We start from the raw sequence: 8088 nt of genomic DNA on the forward strand, positions 1-8088 counted from the left end.
ATCCAGGAATTCCAGGCACTTCTGTGAAGCTTTTGGGGGTGGGATGGTGAGTGGAAGGGACAAAGGGTGAAAAGGTGGAGTGGGTGGTTCTGCCCAAGTTGGAGCCCTTGTACAGGGAGTCCAGTCCTGCTCTGTACCAAGAATCTCTGTAGTGTTATTTCCTTGGGGTTCCCTAATATCCCATAAACAGAAATTCTCTTTCTGCCTGTGGTGGTTTGAAAGATAATGGCCCCCAAGGGAGTGGATCTATTAGGAGATGTGGCTTTGTTAGAGTAGGTGTGGCCTTGTTGGAGGAAATGTGTCACTGTGGAGGCAGGCTTTGAGGTCTCATATATGCTCAAGATACCACCCAGTGTCTCAGGCCAATTCCTGTTGCCTGCACAAGATGGAGAAATCTCAGCTACCTCTCCAGTATCATGTGTGCCTGCACACTACCATATTCCCAGCCCCCATGCTCCCCACCATAATGATAATGGACTAAACCTCTGAAACTAAACTGCCACCTTAATTAAATGTTTTCTTTATAAGAGTTGTCATGGTCGTGGTGTTTCTTCATAGCAATAGAAACCCTAACTAAGACATTGCCTTTCTGTTCTTCAAGGCATTGTCACTAGTCTCCTACCCATAATCCTATAAAGGTGCCTCTACTGCACTCCACAATCTCTTCATGCCCACAAAACCAGTACCATGTGGGGAACTGACACATTATTTGCCAAGTTCTGTTGACAATTTGATATGTAGTTTTGGCTCTCTTTGGACTATAAACTTCAGAGTGCTGACATGGAGGAAATACTTCTTGAAGACTTCAAGTTGACACTCAACTAGTACAGGAAATTTTTATCGTAATCATTTGTGCTTATAGCACCTGGGAATTTTAGGAATATTGACACAAATGGGACTTGGGAATGTACCAGCAGGGTTTTATATATCAGTAGTTCTTTCTAGATCTAAGTATAATTGTTTCTTTTATGGCTTCAAAAGAGATTACTGTTCATTATCGCGCATTTAGACCTCTATGAAAACAATTATTCTATGCATACTTTTTGTATATTTTAATTTATTTGTATGGTCTTTGAAGTCTAACTTTCAAAGCAACTTGAACCACTGAGGCCTTCAAATTACTACCTTCTTCTTGGATAGGTACATAAAAGAGAGTTGTATATTTTGTTTGTGTTCTGACAAATAAAGCTTGCCTGGAGATCAGAGGGCAGAGCTAGCCACTAGTTAACTATAGAGGCCAGGCAGTGGTGGCACACACCATTAATCCCAGTACTTGGTAGGGGGAAAGCAGGAAGATCAGGAGTTCAAAGCCACCCTGTGCTATACGAGATTGAATCAGTCTAAAAGAGAACCAGAGCCAGGCGGTGGTGGATCACACCTTTAATCTCAGCACTAGGGAGGTGGAGACAGGATCTTGGCACCCCATTCAGTCTGAGGATTCATAGAGACAGGGTCGCCCCCACTCCCCATTCGGTTTAAGGATTCCTAGAAGTAAGAAGTTTCTGGTGGCTGCCTGCTCTGATTCTCTGATATTTTAGCTTTATTTGTCAGAACACAAACAAAATATCATACAACAGAAAGTAACTGGTTTCTTGGGAAAGAACCTGGGTATAAGACAAATTGCTAAATGGTCTTATTAATAAAAAACCTGGAGCCAGATATTATGGTAAATTCTGAAAGATCAGAGGAGCAGAACAAGCCACAGCCAACCTCACCTCGACAATTCCTCATCCGATCCTGTTTCCACAAATCCTCAGACTGAAAGCCTCTGATTTCCTCACCCCTGAGGGTCTTGAACTGCCACTAAAAAGCTTCTAAACTTAAAAGCCTCCAGTTCCTGGTCCTCATGCCTTATATACCTTTCTGGGATTAAAGCCGTGCCTTTCCCAAGCAAGACATGAGATCTTAAGTTCTAGGATTAAAGGTGTGTGCCACCACTGTCTGGCCTCTATGTCTGACTCTGTTTCCAGTGGGGCCTTGAACTCACAGAGATCCATATGGATCTCTGCCTCCGGAATGCTAGGATTAAGGGTATGTGCCACCACTGTCTGGCCTCTATGTCTAATCTAGTGGCTATTCTATTCTCTGATCCCAGATAAGTTTTATTAGGGTGCACAATATATTGGGGGACACAATTTATCACCACACCTGGGCTTTAGAATCAGACAGCTATGAGTTGAGATACTTCCCTCTATTTTTAGCCATGTTCTGTCACAGAAATTACTGAATTTCTCTGATCCCCAATGCACTGGCTAATTTTATGCCCCCTTGACATGGGCTAGAGTCATCTGAGAGGAGGGGACCTCAATTAAGAAAATGCCTTTATACGCTTGGGCTATAGGCAAGCCTCTAAGGCGTTTTCTTAATTATCGGTGGATTAAAGAGTATAAACTGATGACATGACTGCTCCTTGATATGGTAAAGGGGAAGGTTTTTATTGCAGATATAAGAAAGACAGCCAGAGGCATCTGGAAGAGTCCAGAGCAGAGAGAGAAAGTAGACCGAACACGGCAAGCAGCCTGGTTATGGCCAGGGCTGTCTGCAAGAGAGGCGAGGACATCAGAGAAGAGAGAAGAGAGAGAACATCATGAGGGAAACTAAGCCAAGAGTAGAGCTGAGGGGTGTGTGTGTGTGTGTGTGTGTGTGTGTGAGAGAGAGAGGAGAGAGAGAGAGAGAGAGAGGAGAGAGAGAGAGAGAGAGAGAGGAGGGAGGGGAGGGAGGGAGGGGGAGGGGAGGGAGGGAGGGGAGGGAGGGAGGAGGGAGGGAGGGAGAGAGGAGAGAGAGAGAGAGAGAGAGAGAGAGAGAGAGAGAGAGAGAGGAGAGAGAGAGAGAGAGAGAGAGATCAGCTTTTCAGATGCGAAGTTAGAGTTTCATTAAAAAAAATGATATCTCACCCGGAAATAAGGGGTGCAGAAAGATAACTCAATTAGTCACTATCTGAAAGTAAGTGGGCTAATGAGGCAAGAAAATATACAGGAAGATTTATTTATGAGTAGCTAAGGAGTGGTGTGTGAGGAGTTGTTTTCTGCAAACAAGAATGAGGCAGACCATTTGATAAACATCAGTAAATGATCATGTAAAAGAGGTCAATGACAAAAATGGCATGCCCTTGGAATCAAATCAGATGTCACACTCTGTAGAAGGTTCTCTGTATATAGGGAAGGCAAGAATAATGCTAACCAGATGTCAGGTACTGTGTTTGAATCTATGTGCACTAAGAGGAAAATGGCATCAACCCTGTCTCCCTAGGGGGTTCCCAAGCTCATAGCAAAACGCTCTTAAGCATCTGTTAGGTTCCAGGCAAATTGGACAAACTATCTTGTTTATACTCACAGAAAAGGTAAGTAAAAGTGCCAAAGGCTTGCCTTCATTTGATCTAGAAAAGGAGACTGGGCGATAAAACTTTTTTCTGTGTAGCAATTTCTTACTTGGATAGAAGATATCCTAGATTATTTATTTTCCATTTTTAAAGAATTCTTCTATGGTTGCCCAGGCTGGATCTACATTTCTGGGCTTAAATGAATTTTCCCAAATTGCTGGACTTACAGGTATGTGCCATTGAACCTGTCTAGATCACTTTAGCAACAGATTACTCAGAAAGTGCTGTTAGTTTGGATAGATGGGTGGATAACTGATGGTCTAGATTCTGGGTCTGGAAACCTGAACAGCAGACCATCCCAACCAGACCTTTCCAAGACACACTGACAAATAAAACCTAGAAGCCCAGGAACATGCTATTTCAGCTAGAATTAGGGTGCTTTGAATTCAAGATGGAGGCAAAATCAGGCAAAGGAGACAAGTAAAGTATACATAGCAGATGGAATGAGACAGACATGGCCGTGTCATGTAGGTTGTATTCATTCAGAATAAAATTTGAACTAGGTGTAGTACTGCCCGTGCTTTGAGAGCTCCACCCTCTCCTTTATCATAGCTTGTATTAGTTACTTTTGTACTGCTATGACAAAATACTTGACCAAACAATTCAAGTCAGGAATAATTTGTCTTATGGTTTCAGAGGACTCAGTGGGGACACAGCATCATGGAAAAGAAGAGGGTGTGGAGGAGTAGTATACTTTATGAGGACCTGGAATCGGGAGTGAGATGGTGAGGAAAATGGAGAGGCGGAAGAAGAAAGGGGGAGGGGAGAGTGGGGAGGGGAGAGAGAGGAAGAGAATGAAATTATGTGCACTGGATTTAGATGTACCTTTCAGAAGTATATGCCCAATGATTTACTTCCTCCAGGTAGGCCCCCACCTCTTCACATTTCTACCCTCTACCAAGATAGTGCCACCAGCTGGGCATCAATCACTCAACACAGGAACCTGAATGTAACTGTCTGTTTGCATCCTTCTGTGAACCTCTTTGAGGACAGGTACTATGTTTTTCTTCTCTCTAACCAAGTACCAACTATTGTATCTGACATACACTAGAAGGTCATGAGTAGCTGGAAGAATAATATATTTACTCAATAGGTTTAAACAAATACCCACAGCAACCTTGTGTCTGTTTCCCTTGTTGAAGAGGGCATTTAGAAAAAATAGCCTCATAAATAAACTTAGGTGTTAGCGAAAGGTGGTTCTCTCTCTTTCTCTTTCTTGTTCTAAAAGAGTTTTTTTTTTTCTTATTTTTGTAAAGGAAGTAAATTTTAGTGCTAAGAGAATGTGTAAACTCACCACATCATAACATGGTCACAGGAGAATTCACACTTCTTAGATAAGCTGGTGGAGGAACAAAGAGAGTTTTGAAAGGTTAGAGAAAAAGATTCTGAAATGTCACATCTGCTCTACAGAACTGACCACCCCTGGCATCATTCTTTTAATCTACCTGGGCTCCAGAATAGCCTAGGGCATTTGGAATGCAGACAATTAGCATCTCAGACAGGGCATCCACATGCAAAATCCTGTCACTTTTCAGAGATCTCAGGAGGTGACAAGTTTAGAAAAGAAGACCCTTTCAACCTTGGCTGACAGTTTTCCTAGCTTTCAATGTTTTTGTGTTTGATTTAAATGGCATCTATATTCAAAAAGTTTTCTCTAAAATATAAAGCTCTCTTTCTCTACTATGATTTTTATTTTGGAGATTATTTTAAAAACAGTAAGAACAAATACCTCCTCCTATCGAGACTTCAAGATCTTCCTTCTTTCACAAAAATGAGCTCTGCTTTTCTTCAAAGGAGCTTCTATCTGTCTGTCTGTCTATCTATCTATCTATCTATCTATCTATCTATCTATCTATCATCTATCTATTCGTTATTTATTTATTTTAGGCTTTTATTTAGAGCAATGAACGTTAAGGCTGGAAATGACTACTTGGGGGGGGGGCGTCCCCTGGCTCAATTCTGTTTGACAGATGGAGAAAATAAGACTTAGACTTAGAGAAAGGAAGCCATTTAGTGGTAAAAGATGGAGTTCAAATCAGACCTCATGATTATTGTACTAACACTCCTTCACACTGTAGTTTTTTTTTTTGCTTTTTTTTTTTGTTTTTTGTTTTTTCGAGACAGGGTTTCTCTGTGTAGCTTTGCACCTTTCCTGGGACTCGCTTTGAGACCAGGCTGGCCTCGAACTCACAGAGATCCGCCTGCCTCTACCTCCCAAGTGCTGGGATTAAAGGCATGCGCCACCACCGCCCCGGCTCACACTGTAGTTTTTAAGGTGGGCCAAAGGTATGTAAAAGCATTTTGTGCATACGTGCATGCATGCACACACGCATGCGTGCGTGTGTGTGTGTGTGTGTGTGTGTGTGTGTGTGTGTGAGAGAGAGAGAGAGAGAGAGAGAGAGAGAGAGAGAGAGAGACAGACAGACAGACAGACAGACAGAGACAGACAGAGAGACAAAAACACAGACAGAAAATTTCAGATTATTTTCTTGACAGCCTTATTTCCAGCCATTTATTCGTTCACTAAAATATATATACATATATTTAACACCCACTGTGTGCCAGTCACTGAGGATGCAGTGATGAACAAAGTATACAAAATCCTGTTGTTATGGACCTTAAGGTCAGGTGGAAGAGACAGGCAGCACATAAGCAGATTCTTCTGCTCATAAATGGGGGCCCATTACTTAGCTCTTTGTCTCTTGGCACCTCTGTTATCTCCCCTGCTCTGCTGTATGATCTTTGTCTTCCTGTATTGTGGGCACAGGGACAGAGAAGGAAGAAAACTGTTTCAGTTCCTCTGTTCTCTACACTTCAAGCTCTGCATGAAGTTTGAATTTGCCAAAGTCAGGTTTAGTGTGTGTGTGTAGCAGCCAAGTGAAGATGTCAGTATTTTTCATCAACACTGTACTGGTGGGCTGGCTCACCTGTCAGCTTGCTTGTGAGATGACAATAAGGTACTGGATGTGAGAGTTGTACTATTACCTTATAATTTAACTGTTCTTTTTTTGATACGATTTTAGTTGTGCTGAACCCCACTGTACCTGGCTGCTTTGACAAGTGTGCTATTTTAGCAATGCAGAATAAAACAGAAAGAAAAGAATGCATGGTATGCTTGTGCTGTCAGATCCAGGTTGCTCTGTTCCTAAGTTTGTAGATGATTTGTTCAGAGTTGTGCAGAGACTGAAAAAAAAAGTTAGGTTTTGTTTTTAACCTATGTAACTCTGAATGTTCCAGAAGTTACATGATAGATGGGGTGCTGTCCATATGACCCAATAAAAGAGGATGCCCTTCCTTTTCTTTTCATGTTTGAAATGTCATCACTGTAATTAATTCCTAACGTATTAGCTTTTTTTCAAATACAGAGTCCTAGTTAGGTGAACTTCTGAAGTCCTGAACATTGAGGTAGGCATTTATGTATCGGATCAATTTTAATTTCTTCCTTAAGCAAAATCATGGGAAAAAATTAGGAGTTGGTAAAAAACACATGAGGTAGGAAGATAATGAGATGATCTTGACCTAGTCCCTAGAGCTATTCTGTTGCCATCTTGAACAAAGTCACCTTAAAAAAATTCCTATTGAAAACGACTGTAGGAAATGTGGCTTTATATTTTAGCTACAAAGTTTGGGCACTGTTTTTCAATAAAGAAAGAAAGTTGTTACTGTCTACCACCAAAGACTTAGAGAATTGTTCAGAAGCCCAGTAGGTAGAGAGCAAATCTTTACCTTGGTGCAGGATAGCTCTATGCACCCAATTCATTGAGCATTTAATATCATTCTCCTTAATGAGATTCTACCCATGCCATGTTCACAAGGTACTGAATGTTGAAGCTGTGGAAGAAGTACAGCAGACAGCATAGCTTTAGCTGTTTCCACTCCAATTTAGAAAGCATCATGCATTATCTAAAGATATGGATGAGACTCTTCAGCTTCAGGCATTAAATGGTATTATTTGGGAGGAAACAGGAGAAAGCTTTTGGGAAACATTACTTAGCATATTTTGAAATAGAGTCACCACTTGATTACAAAGAATGAAAGTGGAGAGGGTTAAAAAATTAATGACAGTTTAGCATCAGTTTAGACAAAAAGTTCACTACAGCAACAGAGACTAGAAGTTACAATATCAACACTAGCACAAGCATATAAAATGAGTTTTATATCCAAAAACGACTTAGGCCTAGCCCCATATACCAAAGGGCAAATAGAAGTTCACATACACCACCAATGGACGTGCCAAACTGGACAGAAAAAGGGTACAAGTCTGTAGTCCTATACAAAGAATCACAGGCAACTGAGTAAAGCTGGAAGAGGAGGAAGTGGTTTCTCCCAGAGAAGAGTACACTAATTGGTTGTCCAGTGCCAAATGGCCAGCCCTGAAAATGTACATACAAATAGCATTACACAGATTCAACAAGTTGTAATTAGGAATTATAGGTATATACATATATGCATGCAATAAAATATTATAGGAGAGCAGGGAATGAAAAGGGAAGGAAGAAATGTTGTAATTATAATCTCAAGAATTAAAAACAAAACAAAACTAAGAAGCACCAGTAAAATGATGTGCTCTTCTTAAACCCTTCAGTTAGAATATTTTAAAGCACAATTATGGTTTTTTTGTGACTAAATTGATACTTTTGGATCATGGACAAAGTATTAAATTAAAAATTAATATTTGCTTGAGTCTATGCTTGTTCAAAGATTAGGCA

This window comes from Peromyscus californicus, unplaced genomic scaffold (genome assembly GCF_007827085.1).
Source record: "Peromyscus californicus insignis strain IS unplaced genomic scaffold, ASM782708v3 Scaffold_10__1_contigs__length_136768540, whole genome shotgun sequence".
NCBI lineage: Eukaryota > Metazoa > Chordata > Mammalia > Rodentia > Cricetidae > Peromyscus > Peromyscus californicus.